At 36.9% G+C, this 27631-nt stretch overlaps 1 long non-coding RNA gene across 1 annotated transcript; it reads left to right on the top strand.

The window, feature by feature from the left end:
- Positions 1-2465: 2465 nt before the first annotated feature.
- On the top strand, positions 2466-27631 carry LOC140522469 (uncharacterized). Its single transcript, XR_011973353.1, has 3 exons — positions 2466-2851; positions 25760-25859; positions 27361-27631. It is a non-coding gene; the product is annotated as an uncharacterized lncRNA (long non-coding RNA).

Here is a 27631-nt window from a genome sequence, read left to right as displayed (position 1 = left end):
CACGGTACTCAAAATATGACCTATTGCACCCACTGCTTTCAAACTCAAGCCTATTGGCTGGTTTATTTGGTGTATGACCTTCAGATGAATTGTGATGTTTCTCACTGCTGTGCCAGGATTGAGAAGATGCAGGGAATACAGTAGATGTAATCTCCCCAGGCTACCGGAGGGCATTTGACACAGTGCCTTGGGAAATTCTGCTTAAAAAATGAATTCAATTCATTTTGGGTGTGAACATGTGAGCAGATGAAGGATTATGAACTTGGAGGAAGGAGAAATAGCAGCATATCGACCCAGGAAGAAGACCTGCCAGGATTGATGTTGGCCCGTTTCCTTTTGCAACTCGATTAATGACCTAGAAGGGGGATGGGGAGATGGAGAGAGAACAGACATTCATTACATACACAGGTGAGCATATTGTAAAATGCTTGAGGGCTAGACCCATGCAAAGTGATCTGGAAATCAGACAGGAAAAAAAAAATCAGCCTCAATAAAGACTGAGGAACCAGAAAGCATCAGTTGACATACAGATATTTAATAAAAAGAAAATACGATAGAAAGTTGATGTAACACTGCATTTTCTGGATGGATTCTGACATATACTCTAAATTGCTCTTGTCCCCTAAACATCACTACGTGCGGTAAAAGCTTGTTATAACATAGCTAGCCTCTATGACAGTACTAGTCATGTCCTAGACTCAGTGTTTTAAAGGGAAAATTACACTGGAGTTGCAATTTCTGTGAATGATGTTACTTATTCATCCTGCCTGTCTGATTTTCTACTATCCAGTAAGTCTATAGAGAGCCATAAGGGAGGAAATGGCCTTGGGGTGATAGAGTCCAGCAAATTGGATTGGAACCCTGAATGCAACAGAAAAGAAAGTGTTGGTGTGACCTTTGGGCTGCATACCTAGAGGGATCACCTCACAAAGCTGGACTATGATTGCTCCTCTCTAATAAAATAAAATGATGAAAAAAGCTCTGAAGCCTGGAGAGAAGGAATGTTTGTCTAGCGTGGCAAGATTCCTCACTGGAATGACCTAAGTGCCCTGGGCATATTGGACCACCAGATAAGGAGGAGACAGCAGCAGTAACCCAAGCATGGAGCATGAGGAAATGTACCCTGTGTGCACACAAGAATGCTTTGTCTTGGAAGTTTTCTTCATATGGCTGACTTGAAGATTAGTGTTCATAACAGCGCATAAGTTCAGTAATAGCTTGCATTTGAAAAGAATTATCCTCAACATAGAACATTTATAGAAATTGTAATATCTTCCTGTCAAGCAATAGGATGATCTTAAAGATCCTTTTTTAATCTTCTTTTCAAACCAGAACCTGCTCTTGTGGCAGGTAATGGCAATGTGAATCTGATCCATATAAAAGTTAATCACTCCTCACTTCAAGCCCTCCACAATCTTGGTCCACTTACCTTTCTGGTTTTATTTCATATCAGAAACTCTCCATCTTAGTCAAACTAACCTTGCTATTCTCTTTATGGGAATGACCATTTCTTTACTCCATGACTTTGAATAGTGGTTCCACAAGCCTAGAAGGTACTCCCTCCTCATTGATCTTTTGGAAAATTCCTAATTTCTTTCAAAACACAGTTTAGATACTGCTTCCTATACAAAATCTTACCTGACACCTCCTCCTCCAGTGGAACTTCATTCAAATTATTTTGAACTTGCTTACTTGTGTACAAGTTATATGCCCTCTTGTAGTATGGAAGTTCCTTAAAGGTATGCATTGTTTAATTTTTATTGTGGAATCTCTAGTGCCTTGTACATAGTAGGCACTCAATAGATAGTTATGGAGTAGAATTTAATTTAAAAGCAGTGAGAAGAGAGACCTCACTTCTAAGGCATAGTTTTTGTGTTCTCTCTCTCTCTAAGGACAAAAGGATTACAAATCAGTTTTAGCCATAGAACCCTCTACTTGGATTTATTCATGAAAAACAAAACCATGTCATCTTGCCACAAAAAAGTGTTTGTAGGTATACTTAGGGATTTTCCTCACTTTTGATATTATAAGCACTAGAAACATTCAACCATTGAGAATATCTCAGCCAACAGTAGTGGCATTTCCTTCACCTCTCTCCAGGAAAGAAGTTATGGCCAAACCAAGCTCCACTAGTATTTTCAAATAAACTTTTATCTTTCCATTAATACAAAGTTTGGGATTGCTATTTACTCTGGAGCTTTAAAAAAACACTCAAATGTCCTATTAAATCAAGGAAACTCCTAGCAGAATATGCAGCACCTTGAACATCCTTAATCAGAGTTGGTTTAGAAAAAGAGGCAATGTCACCTGAGGTAGTTAGAGGCTCTAAGTGTGGTTCCTATTCTCTCTATTTCCTCCCATGTGCTTTGGAAACGGGGCAACAAAAAGATTCTGAATGATGGAATGATGATAACTTGTAGAATCCTTCAAGCAAAGAATTCCTTGGTCTATGCTGAAAGAAGCCCATTGGCTCCCAGAGACATGGCCAGGCAACAAGGACTGACCATCAGTGAAACAGCTTTCAATTGCTTGAGTGTTGCCTGGGATAAAGGAATAACAAAGTTCTACTGGATGGGCATCTAATGAAGTGAAAAGAAGCCTGCTGCTATTTCTTTAACAGCTTGTCTGGGGCTGTCATGAAGTGGTTTGAGATCATCTTTCTTCCCAGTCCTGAAAAAGTAGTGTCATATGTTTCCAATTGTTATTGATTGTCATAATGGCTAAGACATTCCATTTTAAGAAGTCACTCAAGCAAATGTAACAGAAAGATACATTGGACAATGTGTGAGGAAGACAATACATTTTCTCCTCACCTTGCCTTGGTGTGGGAAGAAAGAGAGAGGCAGATATTGTACGTACTTTAATATTTAAAAGACCATGATTTTTTTTGTTGCTTTCTTCCTTCCATTGAGGAAAATTTCAACTTTTCTTTGACCTAGCAATCATGGATAGTTACTGTTTTTCAAAAATGAATCCTACTCTGGACAAATTGGCTGTAAACATCTGTAAATGTAGCTAGACTGTTCCTTGGTATATAGACAGTTTCTGGGAGGTGTTCTGATATGAATTAGTTTCATTCCTCTAAATAGAATATAGGCACTTGATAAACGAAGGTTAACTAATTGAATGGTTGACTCTTGTTGAGGGATGTGATGAATGTTGATGCACCTTCTAGAGGTAGAAGGAAAAGTATCCTGGATAGCTTTCATAATTTTCTGAGGTCACTCATGTATAGAGAGCTGTCATGAATGGATCTAATAGGCCACTGTGCTTATTGTATATTGAATCACCTTTCAATTATGTTCACAATCTGCTAAAATTGCTCAATTCCTCAGCTTCCTCATAAAAACAAGGCATTTGGACTAGATTATCAATAATGTATCACCCACTTCCTAATCTTAAGCTGCTACATATTTAAAGAAAAAAGGAAGATATAAGATAAGCAACATCCCTGGAATTGACTAAGCTATTTTATAGATAAATAAAAATATAGTAAAAAGAAGATGGGTATTCTTTTTAGAAGAATTTGAGTGTTATATGGGGGTATGAGAGGAGCAGGGAGCAGCAAAGGTCTCTCCCCAGGGATACTCATTGTAAATGCTCTTATAGTTTCCATGGCAACTCAAATAACTTTTAAATCAACTTCTTTAAGAGGACACATGGTATTATGTACTAAGGATAGGTTGGGTAACTAAGCTTGAAGTAGTGTTGTCATATGGTGGAGAAGGTACTGTGTTGAAAGGCAATAGTCTAGGGCTCTGATCCCTATGTCATTAGCTGACTATTTTGCCTTTACATTTTTTTTTTGCAAGTGAATTTTCCTTATTCATGGTTTCCTTATGGGTTAGATAATCTCAAAGATATCTTATAGTTTGAAAACACCATAATCAATAAAATTGTGGGAATTCAACTAGATATTCTCTAAAATCTGTTTCAGTTCCATATAATTCTATCTGAATTCTATCATAGTTGTTGAACTGACAAGTTTGTTACATGTCAGGTTCAATTAAAAAAAGGTATTTCCTTTGTTTTGATAGTGTCAAAGTTGATTTTATTTATTTGTTTTTTAGTTTTCAACATTCACTTCTATAAGATTTTGGGTTTTAAATTTTCTCCCCCTTCCTTTATTTCTCTCTCCCAAAGATGGTGTACAATCTGAAATAGGTCATACATGTACAGTCATATTAAACATATTTCCACATTAGTCATGCTGTAAAGAAGAATTTGAACCAAAGGGAAAAACCATGAGAAAGGAGAAACAAAAAGAGGAGAAATAATATACTTTGATCTGCATTCAGACTCCATAGTTCTTTCTCTAGATGTGGATAGCATTTTCTATCATGAGTCTTTTGGAATTGTCTTAGATTTTTGTATTGCTGAGAAGAGTTAAATCTATCAAAGCTGGTCATCGTACAATATATTATGTACAATGTTCTCCTGGTTCTGCTCAATTCACCCAGCATCAGTACATATAAGTCTAGGTTTTTTCTTACGTCTGCCTGCTCATCATTTCTTATGAATGATAGTATTCTCTTATATCCATAGACCACAGCTTGTTCATCCATTCCCCAACTGATGGGATTCTCCTTAATTTCTTCATGGCAACCACAAAAACAGCTGCTTTAAATATTTTTGTACATGTGGGTCTTTTCCCTCATTTTTATGACTTCTTTGGCATACAGAACAAGAAATAATTATACCAATATTCTTAACAGGGAGAAATATATTATTTGTTCAATTTAAGAAGAATTTATTGGATATCAACTATAATTAATTGATTTATCCATAACTGCCAACGGTAATACACTCCAGCTGCAATTATGCTTGGTTCTTTGGTGATTGGAAAAGGAAATGGCAAATCATTTGTGTATCTTTGCCAAGAAAACCCCAGAAAGGGTCACAAAGAGTTGTACACTACTGAAAATGACTAAACAACAATGAAAACTTTGGTGAATTCAATGATGAATAAAAAAATTCACTCCTTTCCTTAAGTAAGCTTGCAAGCAAGTGGGAAAGATGTCTTGAATGAAAAGAATTATAAGACTGTATATACATATATAAATATAATACACACACACGTATGTATATATATATATATATATACCCACCCACACATACATATATACATACACACATATTATACATATATATATATATACACCACACACACACACACACACACGGTAATTGTGTAATGCAGAAAACTGAAACAACAGTTGATTGGTTTTTGTCAATGATCAACAAAATTTCATGGAAAAGTTGGATTTTGAGTTTTGCCTTGAAAGGGTGATAGGGTTTAGCTTATAAGGGTGGAGAATCTGTGGCCTTGAGATCACATGTGGCTTTCTAGGTCCTCAAGTGTGGTCCTTTGAGTAAATCCAGACTTCACAGAACAAATCCCCTTAATAAAATGATTTATTCTGTAAAACTTGGACGCAGTCAAAAGACTGAACCAAAGAATTAGAAGGTCACATGTTGACTGGAGGCTGCAGCTTCCCTACCACTTGTTAGGAGAACACATATTTGAGAGGGGAGCTTTCTAGATGTGTGTACTGTAGCAGAGTATAACATAGGTAAGGCCATGGAAGAATTCCTTTGTCTTTATTCTGTAGGCAATATGGAGCTATTAAAGATTTATGTCTGCTTGACATAGTGTTTTTGAGTTATAGGCTCAAAATGATGTTTTAGAAAGATTAACCTGGCAATGGCATTCAGGATGAATTGGAGGGGAAAGACAATAGAATCAAAGAGGAAAACTTTTGCACTAGTTCAGGCATAAAGTTACTTGGTAGTTAATCTCTTGTAATGTATGTCACTCAGCAAATGTGTCACACTATTGCTAGCAGAGTTGAAGATGTGGTCCATGGCTATGAAGAAGGTAAATTTGTAAATAAGTACAAGTATGGCTTTGAGGGTTAAGATAGCAAAGAAAAAAGCTTTTTGTATACTTCTCTGTGATGATTGTTACTATCAATGGGCCATTATGCCTCTTGAAACCATAAGAATACTCCTACTATAGTGGAGTCTACCTTTTATACTCCAAGGGAAAAACTGATTAAGTATGAATTAGGTTATTATTTTTCTTTGGGTGACAATACCAAGACAAAGGCATTTTAGATTTGCTCTGGCTCAGATATCATCCCTGAGACCCTAGTAGTATCACAGAAGTTCATCCTGGACTGATAAAAAAAAAAACATGCTCAAAGTCTATAAAACCATTATTGACTATGACTAGAATTCATTTCAATTACAAAAGGAGTGCATCGTGTCTAAAACAGGGTTCATGACTACCCCAGTCCTCAATTTGACCCTTCTCCAAATTTCCCTATTTCTGTGTGAATTTGTTTTGCTTTACTATGACAATATGTAATATGTTTCTTCCTACCTTATATAAGTTTTAAATTGGGAAGTGGGATGGGAAATTGGAAGTAAAAAAAGAGGTTAAGAATAATGACAGCAAAAATAAATTTCCAATGTTTGTTGATAGCAACTCTATCCTTCCATTTAACTCAACTCAAAATATGGGAGTTTTCTTTGACTTTTCTTCTTACTGTGTTCATTCAACCATTTACCAAATCCCTTCAAATATACCTGGGACTCTCTGCCATGACTACATGTGGATGGGATTTTTTATAGTCTGTCAGTGGTGTCAAATTCAAATAAAAATGGTTCCCTGTGAGTACTATAGTGTTAGAAAACCACAAATTAGCATTTTCTATGTTGCATTGTATTTTTATTTTGTTAAACACTTGATTACATTTTTATCTGGTTCAGACAATATCCAGGAGTTTTGTGAGTAGCTTACAGCTACTCCTAGGAGTTTTAACACCTTCTCAGGTGACCAGAAGCTGTATCAAGGAAGTCAGGTACTAATCAGGTCCTGGAATAGCTTTGTTGTCTTTTAGGGAAAATTAATCCTTCTCATGGGTGGGCCCATCACAGAGGAATATTGAGAAAAGGTAATTAGATTAAGAAATTTTGTGAGATTATTTGTAACTGAAGAGAGCAGTTTCAGTTGAGCAATGAGACTGGAGACCGGATTGCAACTGTGTGAGAAAGGAGAAAAGAGGAATTTGAGAAAATGATAATATATTGCTTTTGCTAGGAATTTGACTGAGAAATGGGGTAGAGATATAGGAAGGTAATTTGAAAGATTGATAGTGGCAAGTGAAGTTTTTATTAAAGATGGTGGGAATATTGGGGAATGGAACCTGGATAGATTTTAAAGAAGCAAGAAAAGAACCTGTGGTAAGGTAGAGATTATATGTTAGAGGGAGAGAATGATTAGTAGGGTGAGTTGTAAGGGGTATGTGTAGACGACTGGCCTTGGCAAGAAGGTTTATCTCTTCCTCATAGAATAGAGTAAAGGAGTAGAGATTATAGGATGATGTTAAGGGGTTTTGAGACGAAGATAAAGGGAAGAAAGGTTATCATTGTATATGGCCTTTATTTTCTCAGTAAAGTATAAGAGGAGATCTTTTGTTAAAAGGGAGGCAGAAAAAACAATGTTGGAGGTTTGAAGAGAAAGAAATGTTTCAAGTAAGTGGCTACAGGGTATGTGTTAGAGAATTAATTAGAGAAGGACTAAAGGATTGTTTTACTGAAGTGATGGCCAATGTTAGGTTAGCTCATATAATTTTTAGTGGACCCAATCAACATGGATGTACAATATGACTTTCTGTTTTACCATTCATCATCTCGTGAGAGAAAGTAAAGGAGGTAGATGATGCTAATAATCTCAGCCTGGGGTTTTATAAAGCATGAGAAGCAAATTGGATGAGGATGGCAAAAGATTCAATAGTAGAGAACAAGGTAATGTTGAATTGATTACCTACACTACAGAAAGTGGAAAGGAAAGAAAGGGAAGCTAGAGAGTAGGGGAATGGCCTGAGAATAATGAGAAATAGAGGGAGTTAGAGGCCATGTTGAAAATGAAGATTAGGTTTATGAAGAATGAGGCCAAAGGAGAGACTGAATGAGGAGAGATACGTTTGTATGAAAGATTTCAGAATTCTTTGTCATGGAATTAGATTTCTTAACCTTTGCATTTGATGAGTGTTCTCTTGTTTCTTCATGTTGACTTCATTTACATAGATGACCTTATTGTACCTCTTATTCTTCTGGTTTTGCTTTCTTCATTCTATATTATTTCAAATACACTTTCTCATATTTCATTGAATTCTTTACATTCTTAATTCCTTAAAGTCCAGTAACATTCCATTTAATTTTGAAGTTTCTTTAGCCATTTCCCAGATATTTGGTCTATGTTGATTTTAGTTTTTACTTATTGTTGTTGTTAGTACAAATGACATATATAAACTACATGCCATAAACATATGTATATACATATATGTATAAGTTAATACACTCATTCATATATATGTTCACATGCTTATGCATATAAGTATATACACACATTCATAACAACCTTGCTTGTGCTATTCACATATAGCATGTGTGTATGCATATATATGTATATATGCATGTATTAGTATTTTCTTGTTTTTATGAGCTTTCTTGAGACATAAATCCAGTAGTAACATCTCTGATTCAAAAAATATGAAAGATTTAGTAATTTTTCTTCCATAATTCCAATCTGTTTTCCACCTGAACTCAGCTACATTCTTGTTCCATAGGCAATGACTTAGTATGTCTATTTTCTGATAGCTTTCCAGAAAGGGTTTTCACCATCTTTTACCTATACAATAACTTATGAACATGAGGTGATACCATAGTTTTATTAGAATCTGTGGTTATCTAGCTATTAATGATTCTAAATGTTTTTTTTTTCAGATGAGTTGGCATAGGATCATAGATTTTGAGTTGTAAATGATCTTTGATTTCATCTACTACAGTCCCTTTATTTTAAGGGGAAAACTGATAAGGAAACTGAAGACCAAGTCAGTTAAATGATTTACTAGGGTTCATTAATGGTAGTGCTGAGATTTGATTCCAGTTCTGATACTCTTTCTTTTGCTATCCTTCAACCACTTGCCTATTGGGAAATGGCTCTTATTATTACAATTTTATATATGTGTCATTGACTGTCAGACTTTTGACAGCAAAATTTAATGTAAATACTATCATTTCAATCAGTAGCTTTTCTTTTGATTCAGGCTGCATTGATTTTATTTGTAAAAAATTTTTACAAATTTTATTTGTAAAAAAATTAAGTTTATATAATTGAAATTATTTTTATGGTCTCTTCTATGCCTAACCCATTTATAAATTTGTATCTTATTCATAACTATAAATGTGTAACTTTTCCTTTGCTTCTAATTTTATGTTGTGTTTTTATTTTGCAAATGTATTTTATAGTCTGTTACTTTACTGAAACTATTGTTCCAAACTATTTGCTCATTGATTTTCTGAATAAACCATTATAAAATCTAAAAATAGACTAGCATAATACTATGATGGCAATCAGTAGTAATACAAAAAAGAAACAGTGGGCACCCTTGCTTTATTCCTATTCTTATTGAGAAAAGTTCCAATGTTTATTCATGTTCAATATTAGTCTTTAGATTAATTTAGATTTAGATCACATTAAAGAAATTTCTTTTTATTCCTGTTTCTTAGTGATATAACTTATGCAAGTAATCCAGTTTATTAAAGAATATTTGTGGATTTACTGATATAATCAAGCTTTTTTAATATAAATTATTTAGTTCACCTCTATTTTCTCAATAACATCATAATTTAAAGCTGTAAGATCACCTAGTCTAAGCCCCTCATCTTACAGATGAAGAAAATTGAGTCCTAGAGAAGTAAAGTGACTTGCCCAAGGTCACACAAATATGAAGTAACAGAACTTCATTTTGAATCATGGTTTTAAGATTCCAAATCTACCATTCTTACAACTGTCCAGGCTTCCTTTTATAATATTGAACCATCTTTGAATTCCTTATTTAAATTCAATTTGGTCACTGTGAATCTTTTTGTAAATAGTGTCCTTCATTATATCTTGACTGTCATAACAGACTCCTACCTGGATTGTTTGCCTTGGATCTATCTCCTCTCTAATCCATGCAGCAAACATCAACCAAAATAATTCCCTTAAAATGCCTTTATTCAAAGACCATCAAACATTGCTCATTGCCTCTTGGACTAAACAGAATCTTCATCCTGGTATTTAAATCCCTCCACTATTGGATTATAGTTTACCTTTCCAGGCTTAAGTAACATCATTGTCCTTCATACATTCTTCATACCCTCTACATTTGGGATAATCTGTACAGTTGCTCCTCAATCTTTCCTGCTCTCCACCTTTTTTACCTCTGTGAATTCATATAAGCCATCTCCTATACAAGGAATGCATTCTCTCTTCATCTTTTCCTATAAGCATCAGACCTGTTGTAGCTGAACCATTGCCAGTCACTTGACTTTTGTCTTGCCACTGGATATCAATGACTCTGGAGGAGAGAGTGAGGCTGATAACTTCACATAGCCCTGACTCACTTAAATCCAGTCCATGTGTAAGTCAAAAAATCACCCTCAAGATGTCATTGGTCCTCATCAAGAACCAAGGAGGGACAACACATTGTTACTACCTCTTCATTGTTATTTTCCCCTCCAAACTTGCCTAGAATTGTTTTCACTTTCTCTTTATTCCCAAATATATTTTATCATGAATTATGCTTAGTAGTGTATAAATTGAATTTAACAGGAATTTATAATATTAAGCTGAATTTTAAGGAATTTTCCCCTGTAGTAGATATACTGACATTGATATTCAGTCTTTTTTTCCAAGAAAGAGGTTACTTAAAATTTGTTTCTCTCTTTTGTTTCCATCAGAGGTTTAAAACTGGAATCCTGATAAAATATTTTCGCTTTTTTTTAAGGCAAGAGAAAGGAATCTGTCTTAGGCCACTGAGCTTGATTTTTATTCTTAGCAGAATTATGGAACTAAATATTAAAGGAAAAACAGCTAATATTTAGAAAAGAATCAGTGATCACTGTAAGAGTTATAATGTTTTCATTAACAACAGTTCATGCCAGACTAAATTAATTCTCCTCCCACAATATTTTTCCCCATAAGATACTGAAGAGATACTAGATCAACAGATCATAGAAAAGTAATAGATAGAATTGATTATGTATTTGTTTTAAGTTTTATTTTCATACATAAATCATTTCTAAATCAACACCTCACACAGATTTCTCTTAAAAAAAAGTTAATCATCCATCTAATATGATGATCATTACTAACAAAGCATGTGATTTTCCTTTCCTAACTTTTGGCAAAGTTTTCACAATGTGTCTGTTACTGTGTTTGGGGAAAGATGGAGAGACACATATCAGGTGATAGAGGAAGAAAGTAAATTTAGTCATCGAATGGCCAGATCTGAAGAGTGATCATGAATATTTTGATGCAAACTTTGAAGGAAGCCTGGTGGATTTCTCTAAGTGTCCTTTTACTGACCCAGTGTTGTTTAACATGTTTATCAATGACTCAGATAGAAGAAAAGATGGCTTGCTCATAAAAGTTTTAGATGACACAAAGCTAGAAAGGGAGTAAGGGAGCAAACATGTGTTTCAGGCAGGGTATCTATGTGTCACAGTGGATAGAGCTCCGAGTCTGCAGTCAGGAAGACTCGAGTTCAATTCTGACCTCGGACTCTTACTAGCTGTGTGACCCTGGGCAGGTCACCTCTCCCTATTTGCCTTAGTTTCCTCATCTATAAAATGAGCTGAAGAAGGAAATGGCAAACCACTCTAGTACCTTTGCCAAGAAAACCCCAGATGGGGCAATGAAGAGTCAGACATGACTGAACAACAAAAAGCGTTTACTGGGCACAGTGCTAAGTACTTTACAAATTATATTTCATTTTATTCTGCCAACTACCTTGTGAGGTAGGTGCTATTATCAGCACACCTATTTTACACTTGAGGAAATTGAAACAAGTCAATGTGGTTAAGTGACTTGTCCAGGGTCACATGACTAATAAGTGTCTAAGGTGGGTTATGAACTATGGTCTTCCAGACTCCAGGTCAAGTGCTCTAACCAGTGACCCATGTAGCTGACAAGGAAAGCAAACATAGTGTATTTGACTGGTTAGAATACTGAATTATATCTAATCAGATAAATTTAACGAGGTTAAATATAAAGTGTTATAAATGTATATTCAAAAGAACAACTTCACAAATACAAGATGGGGAAGGCATGACTAGGAATGATTCATTTGGAAAAAAGGATTTGATCATTTTAGTGAACCAGGAACACGAAATGATTCAAAAATCTGATATGAGAGCCAAGGAGTCTTCGAATGTCTTAAGTGACAGGTAAAGTCCAGTACTAAGGATGTAACAGAGGGTCCTACTCTCACTCTGCCCCTGATCATAGAACACATCTGGAGTATCCAGTTTAGTTTTGGGTGTCATTTTTTATGAATGACAGTGATAAGTCCAGAGGAGAGTAACCAAGAAGATGGAGGACCTCAGATTCATGCCATATTAAGATCTGTTGATGGAACCAAGAATATTTGCCCTAGTGAAGAGAAAACATGTGGAAGAAGAAGCTCTTTTTATCTTAAAATGTTAAAAGGCTATCAAACTGAAAATGTATTAGAGGTTAGAACTAGAAGTAATGGTTAGAAAATACAAAAAAAAAGGCAAATTTAGAGCTGGTATCAGGGGAAAGGCAACTAGGTGATGCAGTAGATAGAGATTTAGGTCTGGAGTCAAGAAGACTCATCTTTGTGAGTTCAAATCTGGCTGGAGACATATACTACCTGTGTGGTTCTGGGTAAGCCTTTGTCTTTGTCTCCTTTGTCAATATAGCTTTGACAAAGCTATGTTAAATATAGCTTTGTCTCAGTTTCCTCATCTGTAAAATGAAAAGGAAATGACAAGGCATACCAGTAGTTTTGCCAAGAAAACCCAAAATGTGGTCATGGAGAATCAGACATGCCTGAAAAACAATTAAATAACAGTAATCTGGAGAAAACTTCCTAAAAATTAGAACTAGTATAAAAGGGGAAGGGGAAGGGGAAGGGGAAAAAGCATTGTGCTAAACACTTTGTAAACATCTAATTTGATCCTCACAACAGACCTGCGAGGTAGATATTATTGTTACTTCCATTTTATAGTTCAGGAAACTGAGGCAAATAGAAGGTAAATGATTTGACCCAGGGTCACATACCTAGTAAGAATCTGAAGCCAGATTTGAACTTCCCGATTCCAAGCCCAATGCTCTATCTGCTAAGTCACCTGACAAAAGTGAAATACATTGCCATAAATGGAAGTAGGTTCTCCTTCATTGTGTTTCAGTTCACTGGAGATCTTCAAATAAAGGCCAGATACCCAGTTAGCTATATTGTAGAGGGAATTCTTGTTTAGAAACATGTTGGACGAAGTAGCCAAATAGGTTGCCTCAAACTCTGAGTTTCTGTGATTCTGTAACATAAGCTTACTATTAGTTTAGTCAGAGAAATTATAAGAAAGGTATGACTGTACTAGAAAAACAAAATCACTGGTTTGTGTTAAATTTCAGATCATTGTTTGTCAGACTAAGAGTACAGACAGCATTTAGCAAGAAGTCTCCCAGGACACCATCAGTCTAAAATATGTGAACATCCAGAAATCTCTGTCAATAAGCATTAATTTGTTTGTTTGTTAAAACTAGTGGCAGCTATTGTGCTAAATGACAGAAATAAAACTACAAGATGAGAGACAAGTCTGCCCTCAAGGAGCTTATATTTTAATGAGGAAGACATGAAAGAAGTTGAAAAGGGAGTTAACTGTGGTGTGGGAGTGGAGGTTGGCTTGTAGAGAAAGTCCAGACAGTCAGGAGTGCAGCCTGGAGAGGAATGAAGACATAGCTGGTCCAGGCAGCCTTCTTAAATAGGAAACTCTTTGAGGAATTAGCCAATCTTAGGGAGAGGTGACAGGGGTGCTTGAGTACTTCCAGTGTGATCAGTGAATGGGGTGAGATGAGCTTCCCATGAGAAGTTTCTATGTTATGGTAGAGAAATTCTGGAGAGCCAACTTCCAGTTATATCAAATAAAGAATTTTGCTATATCTGGACTTGGAAAAAGCGTTTTGTTTTCAAATGTGTTGCAAATGACCCCTTGTATTGTTTATTAATCTACAATCCTCCACGATTGAAATCCTAACCTATTTAGAAATTGAAATTTCAAAACAATTGAAGCCAGGACTCTTTTCACTAGGAGTGCTATTGAATATAGCTAAGTGTTGGGATGTCACAGGAAAAAAATGGCTTTCCTTATGTTGGTGTACAATTAAACTTAAGTAATTTGATCTGTACAGGATGGAATGAATAATTGGTTTTTCCAAGGAATGGGGACATAAGGATGGCAATGGTGTGAATGAGGCTAAGGGAATATTATCTGGACATTTTGTTTCAAGTGGTTTAGTGGTTGGAGTTTATTATTTACACCGTCTATGCCCAGAAGGCTCATTGATCAAGGGAAAGTCTTGGATGGAGGGAAGAAAGGGGGGGAGGTTGAGTTGTGTTTACAGCCAAAGAAGTAATAAAATCAAAATAGCTCTATGTCACTGTCAGGCTGTTCCCAGTTTTAAAATTATATCCATTTGCTTTCTGAACAAATTTCAAGGTCACAATGTCCTTAGACTGAAAGAGTAAATATAGCTGCACTCCTTTGGGCATTGATTGGCTACTGTCTATTGCAAGACAATATGGCCATTATTGCAGTGTGGAGTAGTTAGAAATTGACACTATTTTTGTCAATAAGCACTTATTAGGCTCCAACTATGTGCCAGACACTATGCCAAGAATTGGGGATGCAAAGAAAGGTACAGCTCAGCCCCTGTTCTCAAGGAGCTTACAGTCTAATGGGGAAAACAACCTATAAACAACTACCTACCTACAAACAAGATAGATACTAGATAAATTGGAGATAACCAATAGAGGCAAGGCTCTGGTATTAAGGGGGATCAGGAAAGGGTTTGGTTTGGTTGCTATTGGGTTTTTGTTTGGTTGGTTTTTTTTTGGTAAAAAGTGGAATTTTAGCTGGAACATGAAGGAAGCCAGGAAGAAGGCTATAATAAGGTCTATGACAGGAGAACATTTAGGAGTATAGAATCCTCCCTTTAGTATTACTATAAAGTACCTTCCTTATACAAGAAACTCGTAGAGAATAGTGATTCTTCTTTTAACCTAAAGGCATAAATAAGATTAATGAAATGCTATAACTACTCTCCCAAGTTGGTCTGATTTCAAAATAATCATATCATGGCCCCTTTGTATCAAATTGATGAAATACAGATAGGCACATACTTGAATGCCAGAGGATCTTCCCAAGTATGGAGAAGTGTTTCATCTTCCCAATAACCATGACACTCACTAGCTGTGTGACCTTGGGCAAGTTACTTAACCCCAATTGTCTCATCCTGGGTCATCTCCAGTCATCCTGGTGAATATCTGGTCACTGGATTCAGATGGCTCTGGAGGAGAAATGAGGCTGGTGACCTGCACAGTCCTCCCTCACTCAAAACAATGTCACGTGCAAGTCATGTCATCATTTCTCTGATGGCGTGGTCTTCTTCAGCAATGAATGACAAACACACACACACACACACACACACACACACACACACACACACACACACACACACACACACCCCACCATGACATTAACATTGTCACGTGCTGCCTGTAGGATTTAGAAGGAAAGTAGTACTCCTCAGAAGTTGAGTCCTTAGACAGGATGGGTCATGCCTAAGTGAGTTTATCAGGTGACCCAGATATGAGGAGAGGCAATTGGGGGACCAGAAACTTGAGATACGGTTGAAACCAGGTACTGAGGAATGCAGAAGTAACCAAGATCAATGCTGTGGATAAACTGGGTTGTAGGGACTAGAAGAATAGCCAAAAACTGCAGGCAAGATGAGGAAAATGGGATAAGCCAAAATCATAAACTGGAAAAGTCCACCAGTTCTGCCAGGAAACTTGAGGTCATCTGGGGGAAGGGAGAATCATTAAATCATTATCTGGAATCAAGAACTGAACACGAAAAAGAGAGCTGGTAGGAACGCAAATGTCATGCTGCTTCTAGTTAATAGCTACCATATAGCATATACATATATATGTATAATCTTTTCAGGTTGCTAGAGGGTAAAGTAGATAGAGAGACTTGGAGCCAGGAACTCTGGCTTCAGATACTTATTAGCTATGTGGCCCTGGACAAATCACTTAACTTCTATCTGCCTTAGTTTCCTCATCTGTAAAGTGGGGTTAGTGATAGCATCTGCCTCCTAGAGTTGTGAGGGTAAAATAAGATATGCAAAGTGCTTTGCATATCTTATTTAAAATGCTACCTAAATATTAGCTATGATAAAAGCTAGTTTTATGTACATTTTCATGCATTTGATCCTGACAATAACCTTGGGAGATAGTGTTATTATTATCCCCATTTTACAGTTGAGTAAACTAAGCCAGAGAGAGGTTAAATGACCCAGGGTCACACTTAGGAATTTATATCTTCCCACGCTGAAGACCAACACTGTCCACAAATTTTATTCACATGAAATCCCTTTGCATCTCAAAGTTATCTCAGTAAAATCCTTCAATACCCACAATTCACTAGTACAGTCAGCTTAGTTTGTCATATTTGCATTTCAATTGCCCTAAATGATTTTTTTAAACCTGAGAAGACTTCTTTTGAACTAATATGATTACACCTATCTGCCGATGGACAGTTTTCCTAGTATAATCTGTGATAACTATATTCTATTTCCAGTGATGTATCTGTAGGTAGTTCAATAAGTGATTAAGGACATTGTGAAATGTTACAGATATTGGTGAAAAAAGAGGACAGAAAAGCATTTGAGTTCTCAAGAATGGATACTAGGAATCATGTAGGCTTGATCAAGCAATTCAATTAATAGATTCAGATTTTGATGAATCCATGCAAGTTTCTGTGCTAGATATCATAGGGACACCATTCCTGATATATCAGAAGTACCTGGAACGTGGTAAAGCCTTCAGTGAGATTAGAGCAAAGAGAAAGGTAATAACCAAGAGAGTTTAACACAGGGGAAAAGGAACCTCTTAGATAAGGACAACATTGGGGCACTCCAGTGAGCAGGTGAGTTTCTTTCTTATCAGTGGACACTAATTTCAATTAGCCATCTGAACCCTAAATGAAATCTTGAGGTTCTTCATCCCTGGAAGAAAGTGAATAAGAACAGTATAGTGTCATTTAATAACAAAGTAGGATTACAACAGGACATCAGTGACATATTGTCTGTTACCCTACAACAATCTGAACCATGTCAGCGTAATTGGTATTAAAAATCTATGCTCTTTTTCAGGGGACCTTATTGCTCCACTAAATCTACCCCCACCCCTGCCCGTAACTCCCATTACCCCTTTCTTAGAGCTCAGATCATTTCTTTATTAGATCTTGGCCATGAGTAGGACATGAATTTTTATGGCTTCTTCAAATCTCATAAGGCAATGGGAGGGAGGCTCCCAGTTAGACTGTGTCAATGCGTCATACTGCAGGTTTATAGTCTGACATACCATTTAGCTTGTTTAATAGAAACCCACTGCTTTGAACGCTTCAGTGCCTGCTCCCTAGAAAGTGAAATCAGTGTTTCCATTAAATGTCCCCCTAGTAGCAGTCTCTGGCAAATAAACAAGTTTAGTGCCATCAGATGTAAAAAAAAAAAATTCTTAATGGCTCACTCTGGTCCCTCAGTCACTTCTCCCAAAGAAAAAAAGAAATACCTTTTCCTTTTGTTGCTCTCCAACTCTGCTAGGATATTCTAATATCTTACATCCTATTTGAGGTCTTCTATTATTGGGGTCATCTGCAAGCCAAGAGTACATCTAACTCTAGAGACAGTGGAGTGTGGGCTAGAGTGCTGGACTTATTTTATGTGCTTACTAGCTGGATCATCCTGGACATGTCCAATTAAGCCTCTTGATGGGCTTCTCTAAGAAGCTTGATCTTAATTTTCTCTTAGAGAGGCATCAGTTTTTTCTTTTGTAAAAGAAAGATTTGGATTTGATTTCCTTCAATGCCTCTTTTACCCCAAAATCTACGATCCTCTGAGCTCTGATAGCTTGGAATTCTGGATGGATACCATTATTTTCCATTTTAATTCTATGGACTCCCATTACACAAGGGAAGATATATAGAATTATGAAATATTAACCCTAGAAGGGTCCTTAGATAACAGCTACACTAAACCCTTCATTTTTCAAGGTGAGGCAATTAAGGCCCAAAAAAGGGATGTGACTTGCCCAAGGTCATTATACAACACTGCAACTGAGGCAGGACTCTCACACTCAGGTTTGTGAGAGAATGAGAGGAGCACCACTAAAGCAAGGCGTTTCTGAGCTCACATAGGTAGAGTTTCTAACACCATGACTTTTTGCTACTGCCCTTCATTTTAAAGTTCCATGTCTCCATTCCAGGTTATATAGCCTGGAATCTTATGTACTTTGGGTGACATTTGGGATTCTCTGGTACAGTACTAAAAAGAATGGTACAACACAAGACAAAACACAGCACAACATGGGAGTGAGAAAATAAAATCAATCAAGCCCTATTTGTTTAAGGGAGATACTTAAGAAAAAAAAAAAGAGACAGTCATGAACCCTAGAAAAGCGTCAGGTCCTAGAGTCCTAAATGCACTAGGATGTCCCAAACTGGTAAATTTTGATGGGTTTGTATGGGATTCTTTTCTGAGTCAAATAGGATAAGGCTTAGTTTTCAGTCATTCAGTCAATCATGTGTGATTCTTTATGACTTCATGGATCATAGCTTGCTAGGCCCTGGTGTCTTCCACTATCTCCTAAAGTCTTTCCAAGCTCATCTTTGTTGCTTCTCTGACACTATTTATCCACCTTATCCTCTGCTGTCCCCCTCTCGTTTTGCCTTTAATCTTTCCCCACTTTTCCAATGATTAGTCTCTTCATTATATGGTTAAAGTATTTCAGCTTCAGCTTTAGCTTCAGCATTTATCCTTCCAATGAGTAGTCTGAATTAATTTCTTTAAAGATTGACTGACTTGATTCCTTGATGTCCAAGAGACTCCCAAATGTCTTCTCCCACACTGCAATTCATAAGCATTGATTCTGTGGCATTCAGCTTTTCTTATAGTCCAATTCTCACAGCCATACATTACTACTGGAAAAACCATAGATTTGACTACGTGAATTTTTGTCAGCAAGATGATGTCTCTGCTTTTTAGTATGCTGTCCAGATTTGACATAATTTTCCTTCCAAGGAGCAAGCGTCTGTTAATTTCATGGCTGCAGTTACCATCTGTAGTGATCTTTAAGCCCAAGAAAACAAAATCTGATACTGTTTCCATATTTCTTCTCCCTCTATTTGCCAGGAAGTAAGTAATAGGACAAGTTTCCATGATCTTCATTTTTTAATGTTAAGCTTCAAGCCAGCTTTCACACTCTTCTTTTTCAAGAGGCTCCTTAATTCTTCACTTTTGCTACTGGAGTGGTATTGTCTGCATATCTGAGATTGTTGTTATATCTTCTGGCAACCTTAATTCTGACTTTTGATTTGTCCAACCTGGCATTTTGCATGATGTATTCTGCATAGAAATTAAATAAATATGGTGAAAATATACAATCCAGTATACTTTTCCTACTCTTAAACCAATCAGTTGTTCCGTGTTTGAGTCTAACTGTTCCTTTTTGTCCTGCATACAGATTCCTAAAGAGACCAGTAAGATGATCTGGTACTCCCATCTCTATGAGGACTTGCCACATTTTGTTGTGATGTACAAAGGCTTGAGTGTAGTCAGTGAAGCAGAAATAGAGCTTTTTCCCCTGGAAATCCTTTGCTTTCTCCATAATCCGGCAAATGTTGGCAATTTGGTCTCTAGTTCCTCTGCCTCTTCAAAACTCAGCCAGTACTTCTGGTAGATTTCAATTAACATTTTACTGATATCTAGTTTGCTGGTATGTAAAATGAGCATAATTGCTTGGTAAGTTGAACATTGTTTGCCCTTTCCTTTCTTTAGGATTGAGATGTAAACTGATCTTTTCCAATCCAATGGCCACTGTTGAGTTTTCCAAATTTGCTGGCATATTGGATATAATACAGGATCATCTTTTAGGATTTTAAATAGCTCAGCTGGAATCCCATCACCTTCACTAGCCTCACTGTTAGCAATGCTTCTTAAAGCTCATTTACTTCCTTCTCCTGGATGTCTGACTCTGAATCAGTAAAGATACCAGTATGGTTATCACTGGTGTTAAGATCTTGCTTGTGAGTTCTCCTTGCCACCTCTTCTTAATTTTATCTACTTTTAAGTAGATAAGTTAAGTTCCTTCCATTTTTCTCTTTTATCATGTCCATTTTTGTGCATGAAATATTTCCTTGATATAGCTAGTTTTCTTGAATAAATCTCTTGTTTTTCCCATTCTATGGTTTTCTTCTATTTCTTTGCATTGCTCACTTAAGAAAACTTTATCTTTCCTTTCTATTTTCTGAAATTCTGTATTCAGTTGGGTATATCTTCCTCTTTCTCCTTTCATTTTAGTTTTTCTTCCTTTCTCAGCTATTTGTAAAACTTTATCCAACAACTGTTTCTGACCCTGATTCATACTTGTTGGGAGAGACCCCTGGATATTCAAACTCATACCCCACCCATACTTTGATGGAACTCAATAGCTCTGAGCCTCCCCAATGCTTTCTTTATTTAGAGAGGAGAAACTAATGAGACCCTTACATTCGTTACCTTGGGGATCTTATTTTTTCATATTTTCAGATATCCCTTTTCCTCCTTACAATGTTGAATTCTACTGTTCATGAAATAGATACTTTGTCTTTGATTAATGTGGAGGAGTATATTGAAGATATTATAGAAGGAATTCACCCTCATGGAGGAATTGAACCAGATGACCTCTGAGGTGTCTGACAAATTTAAGAGTCCGTGACCAACAGCTCCTCCAGGTCTTTCAAAAGTACTAACATGCTTGCTATAAAAGTTTACATCAAACAGTATATCCTCAGAGGTCCTTTCCAGCTCCAGATCTATAATCCATTGATCATTCTGCATAGCAAAGTAAAAGTAATTCTACCCATTCTCACCTAAAGCCTTATAATAAGGTAATATCTGGGCATCACTAGTAAGTCTTAGTGGTAGAGTAATAGTGATGGAGTAAAGCAATGGAAGAGAAAAGAAAGCAGTAATCTGGAAATCAAATTGTCAATGATCTTTTCTCCCCACCCTTTCCCTTTTTCTTTCCCCTTTTTTCCTTCCTTCCTTCTTTCCTTCCTTCCTTCCTTCCTTCCTTCCTTCCTTCCTTCCTTCCTTCCTTCCTTCCTTCCTTCCTTCCTTTTTTCTTTCCTTCCTTCTTTCCTTCCTTCCTTCCATCCTTCCATCCTTTTTCCTTTATTTTGCCTCTCCTCCACAACTGGAATGAAAGTTCTTAAAGGCAAAGATCGACATAGCAACAATTCAATTCAGCTAGGAATTATTGAGATCTTAACTATGTGCAAAGCACTGTGCTGGAAGCAGGGAATAAAAATGAACAAAAAATAGTCCCTGCTCTCAAAGTGCTTACATCCTGATGTAAGTATCGGGGGAACACAACGTATAAGTAGAAAACAAAAACTAGAGCAATTATTTCATTATTATAGAGAACCCCTAGATAGTTTGGATTAGATAGTTAAATCAATAGCTAAACACAGGCAGGTAGAACATTTATTATGTATTTACTCATTGCCAAGTCCCATGCTAAGAGCTAGGCATATAAATATAAGTAAGCTGGACAGTAATTGCTCAAGAAGCATATGTTTCAAAGAGAGAAGAACAATACATGACGGGGAACTGGAAGGTGGGATGAGGAGACGATGGTTCGGGATTGCTCCGGGTGGAGATAACCTGCAGGTCACACAGAGTTCTGGTTCCAGTCAAGAAAAGGTGAATGTGCAACCAATGAGCAGGGTGGCTTGAGAGCAGAATCCAAGGTTACTATGGGAAGGAATTGGGATGATGGTCAAAGTGGAGACAGGAGGGTATGGAGATGACCAGAAAAAAAAAAGGAAGCTAGATGAAGAACCTTCTTTTACTAACACGGGTCAGAAGCTGCTCTGCAAAGAACTCCCTATGAAGCACTGAGAGATCACTAAGTGCCCAAAGCAGGACTTAAACCTAAGTCTTCATGTCTGAAATTCTAGTACTCTATCCACTGTACCATATTGCCTCTCTACATAGCATATATAAAAATAGATAAATATAATTTGAACAGAGAAAGAGTATCAAAAATCAGGGGATCAGAAAAGGCTTCCTATGGGGGGCAGCTCTGGAGTTAGGCCTTAAAAGTAGCTAAAGATACAAAGAGGTGGAGGTAAGGGGGGTGTACCTTCCAGGCATGGAGAACAGACAGCATGTGCAAAATCATGGATCTTGGAGATGGAGTGCCAAATTCAGGGAACAGTAAAGTAGGCCAGCTTGGCTGGAACAAAGAGTAAGGCACAGTCATATGATATGCCTTGAAAGGTAGGCCAGAGGCAGACTGTGAAAGGCTTTAAATGCCAAACTGCGGAGTGTGTGTTTCTACAGGCAGTAGAGAAGGAATGAAGATTTTTAAGGTAGTCAGTGACGTGGTTAGACCTGAGCTCTAAGAATATGATTTTAGCTACAATCTGAAAGATGATTTTGAGTAGGGAGAGATTAGGTGCGTGATGTCCAGTTAGGGGGCTTGCTGTAGCATAGGTGAGAAATGATGAGGACCTGGCTAATATTAGTAGTATAAATAATAGTGATAATAATTCAGATGCACAAAGTACTTTGCAGGCATTATTTTATTGGATCTTCACAGCAATCTTGTTGTTAGGTAGGTGAGGGAAGTTCTAGTTTTTCAGTTTTTTTCTGATGAGGAAACTAAGGCGAAGAGGCTCTATAGGGTCATAGATTTTAAAGCTGGAAGTGACTTTAGAGACCATGGAGTTCTACCTCTTCATTTTATAGAAGAATAAATTGAAATTCAGAAAGGTTAAGTAATTTTCCCAGTGTCATAGAGTAGTTAGTAAGTGCATAAGGTGTGATTTGAACCAGGGGTCTTCCAGACTCCAGGTCCAGCTCTCTATAAACCACAACATGTTGCCTCTATTTGCCTGAGGTCACTCAGCTTGTGAGTAAGAGAGGCAGGAGCAGAACCTTGGCCTTTGGATTACATGTATCTTTACTGGCTCTTTATCTTACCTTTCTTTATAACCCCGCTGAGTAGTAAAATGCTGGGCCCTCAGTGAATTTTCAACAAATGTTTGTTAGCTATTTTTCTCTGCAGCAGAAATTATTTAATTATGTTTGTTTATATCTGAAATGTTAATTTGTTTTTATTTAATATAAAAACTAATTTATTCAATATAATTTACTTAATATATTAATTCATTAAATATAATATATCAATCTAATTTAAATCAATTATAATAATTATTTAAATCACTGTTAATTAAGTGTGGTCAAATCTTATTAGGAGATGCCTTGTTCCATAACCTATCGTTAGCAACTACTTTAGGACTAAGAGATAAGTAGTATGGCAGAACATAGGTCCCTTAAGTACAGGTTATATTTAATTTAAAAAAATTCCAGCTCTTCATACACTCCTTGGCACATAGTAGGTGCTTCATAAATACTTATTGGATTCAGATGGCTGGAGGAGAAGTGAGGCTGGTGACCTGAACAGCCCTCCCTCACTCAAAGCAAAGTCAAGTGCAAGTCATGTCATCATTTCTCTGATGGCGTGGTCTTCTTTGGCAATGAAGGATGAACACAAACAAACTGAACTGAATGAAATTGGCATAGAGCACTGGATTTGGGATCAGAGGACCTATAGTTAAGCAGTCATGCTTCTTGCAAATTTTGTGACCTAGGTCAAGTTATTTACCCCCTCTTATTGGGCCTTGGATGCCTTATCTCCAAAGTAATGAGGTTGAACTAGATGCCCTCTAAAGTCCTTAAAAATCAAAATCCTCCGGAATCCTGCCTCTTCTACACACTGAGATGTATAGAATAAGGTTTCTTTCCCATCAGTTTGCTATGTCCTAAAGCCCATCATGTGGATGTTATCCTTCCTCCTCATGAGTTTTGGATATTGTTTGGGGCGGTTATCACTGTCTTACTGCTGTACCCATTAGCTCATCATAGTCATGAATAAGTTTCTTTCTCTGCAAAGACATTTTGACACCTGCAAACTTCAACATCTTTTTACTAACCTCACATTCCATCTGATGGACCTTGGTGAACGTGACGGTTGGAAACACTGAGTTTAACTGGCCAGCCTCCCACAGGAGTGGAGAAGAAAGTGTCCGCCAAAGTGGCTAACGTAGACTACAAAATATGCAAGAATGCTCAAATAGAAGCAACAGATCCAAGGGGAAAAAAAAAGAAAAGAGAAAGAGTCATTTACAGTTTCATGATGACCATTTTATGGGCTTACTCTGTATTGGTTCTTTTGGCTCTTCCACACACTTGGAGGACTTTCACATTCCAGTGCAAGTGACTCCTCACACACCACCATCAACAGCTGGATCAGGTCCTCCTGGTCAAATTCAGTGAGTCAAAAAATTTGCTTCTTGGCGTGAGTCTCCATATTGCCATCAGCAAGACCAGTGGTGGGTGCCTAATAGAAACCTAGTGTCTCCAAATAATCTTTTGTGCATAGATCTGGTCTTATCATTTCTTTGTTCAAAAATCATCTGTGACTCACACCTCCCAACTAAAATTTAACTCTTTCTCTTCAAATTCAAAGCTCTTCAAAGTATAGCACCACCCTACTTTTCCACTCATTTCATATTATTCCCTTCCATGAACTCTATGCTCTAGCCAAATTAGGCATTTTGGTGTCCTCCAAAGGCATTATATACCTTCCTTTCTCTGTGTCTTTGCTCACACTATAATGTCCTACCTGTCGTTTCAGTTATCAAATTCCTAACTATCTTTTAATGCCCCCTTCAACAATCCCGCTCATTTAGAAAGCCTTTCCTGATCCTTACCCAAAGCACTCTCCCTCCCAGCACCAGTCCCTGCCCTGATCAGTAACCAACATATATTAACAGACATCACATAGCAGTTGGTTTTATATTTTTTAGTTCCCCTTTCATTTAACATTTCACATTGTAGTTATCTATTTTTATGTCTTAGCCATCTGAGGATAGGGATTACACCCTGTCTGAATTTTGTATGGCCTTTACTTTCTGTGTAAGCGTGAACAAATCACCCAACCTTTCTGGGCCTCAGTTTCCTCATCTGTAAAATGATGAGATTAGACTACATGACCTCTTACTTCCTTTCCATTCCTAAATCTATTTTTATTTTTGCTCACCCAAGACTTAGCTCAATGATCTGCTTAATTTATTTTTGTTATTAAATGGATGTCTATACATGTTTCATGTGGTATGACACTATGGGTACCACATAATTCCCACTAAATCCATTATTTCTGTTCTCCCCAACAAACCTAGGTCTTGGCACAGTGGTGTTCCATTTCAGGTTTCAAGCTACCACCACTTCTGCTAGCTTAACTGAGTTCTTAACCTCAGGTCCCTAATTGGGGAGAAGACCACAATTTATGCTTCATCCAATCTGTTTCCTTTTCCCTCTGATAAAAGCATACTAACCACTGAGGTATTTAAAGATTATTGACTATGAAACTCTATGAGTCAGCATCAGATAAGAAGGTTAATATTTCAATTTATAAAGTTTCTTATAATTGAATAATAATACTCTACAGAGTATAGGATAACTACTTCCTCTCCTTACCTGTCTCCTGCTTAAATTTCTTTTTCTTAGATAACTCAGTCCTTTGGGAGTAGAACTGGCTGGCAAGATCTGGTTTGAAGCCCTCTGGATTATGATTCCCTGAATTTCCAGGTGACACATGAAAGTCTAGGTATGTCTAGATAGGGACTTCCTTCCAATATTCTCCTCACTTCTGTCATCTCAAGATTTCATTTTTATTTTATATTTTATTCACTGGTCTGGTAAATCTTATTCTTGTCCTGTCCTATACCTACCTTTTAATTATATACAATACATCCCTATTCTGGCTTGGAAATATACCTTTCTCTAGATGTGAGGCCTTGGTTCCTCCTCCGTTTTCTGACCACATCAGAAGTGATAAAATTGGAGGCAGGCACATACTAGTTCTTGGATTATTGGCAAGTCACAACCTCTTAAGACTGTTTACTTATATGTGAAATGAAGATAATAGTGTCAGCAGAACCTGTCCTTATAGATTGTTCATAGGTTTCAATGAGATGATGCAGAACAGAAGCAGCTAGGTAGAGAGTGAGGAGTCCTAGACTTGGAGTCAGAAAGACTTGAATTGAAATCTGGCTTCCTGCCTCAGGCACTTAAAAGATGTGCAGTCCTGGAAAAATTATTTAACCATTCTGACTCACTTTTGTTCAATGTTGATAGCAACTACTTCAAAGGGTTGTTTTGAGGGTTAAATGATATATTCATAAAGGGCTTTGCAAACCCGAAGGCACTACATAAATGCTAGATATTATCGCATGAAGTTCTTTGCAAAAATCAATGTGCTTTATAAATGTCACACAATAGTGGTATTTTTGTCATCATGTCTGTTCCAACTCGTGTGCTGAACTATATTATACAAACCTGTTTTTTAGTTAGATCAACCCTTGATTAAAAAAATCCACCTATACGATATTGGTCCTAGGTCTCCTTATCCAGTTTAAATGCTAATGCCTATCCTTCCATATGTTCACTCCACAGTTGATCACACCAGACTATCAAGCTTTCTAGCTCCAAAATTGTGATTTCATGTGGGCACACACCTATCTTCTGAAAACTTGCTCAGCTATGCTGACAGGCATACTTGTGGACAAGTGGAGATTGGGTACCTTTTTCTTGCCCTTGTCTTGCGAGCAAATAACATTTTTTTATCTTAGGACCATGAGTCACTGGTTCTGATTTGGCCTTATTGCTATATGTTACATCCGTAATTGGTATAAGAAATCTGTAACAAAAATTACATGAACATATGTCATTATCAATAGCTTCTCTTTCCCACCCTCTACAATAACTGAGCTGAGAAGTAGAAAGTTTCTCAAAATATAATATAAGTCAGATATGGGACAGGTATTTGTTTCCTGCACACAAAAGAAATAGTAAAAATAGTAAAAATCTCAGAAGTAAATACTTGACAGCAAGACTTAGACTAACCAGTAAGTACTGTAAACTCTTGTTTTACTTGGCCAAATGGTTTAATACTTAAAAAACATCTAAATATAAGGCAGCTTTGAGACACTCCTGATAAAGTGTTTTGTATTTCACCTCAGCCCTTTAGTTCAAACAACTTTCAGCACATGCTTTCTGGTAAAACAGGAAATGTTTGTCGATTTTCTTATTGTCTTCTTCTCCAACAGTGCTGTAGAAGTGGGCAAGGAATCCTCTCCTTACTTCTATTTAACTCCAACCAAAAGAACCCCAGCACCTCAAGAATGATTGAATTTACAGTGTCACCAAGCAGAGGTGTACTGGTAAAAAAGCTTATTTAACAACAGGCTTTCCCCCTGAAAAAATTAATGTACTTTAAAATTCAATGTGCTTCGTTAACATTTTCCCTTCACTTACATAAATATGTACAATAAGCTAAAAAATGTCAAGTCCCAGTTTATAGCATTTGCCAATTTCTGA

This window comes from Notamacropus eugenii, chromosome 1 (genome assembly GCF_028372415.1).
Source record: "Notamacropus eugenii isolate mMacEug1 chromosome 1, mMacEug1.pri_v2, whole genome shotgun sequence".
NCBI lineage: Eukaryota > Metazoa > Chordata > Mammalia > Diprotodontia > Macropodidae > Notamacropus > Notamacropus eugenii.
Note: the sequence above shows the minus strand (reverse complement) of the source record. Positions and strands in the feature narration are given on the sequence as shown.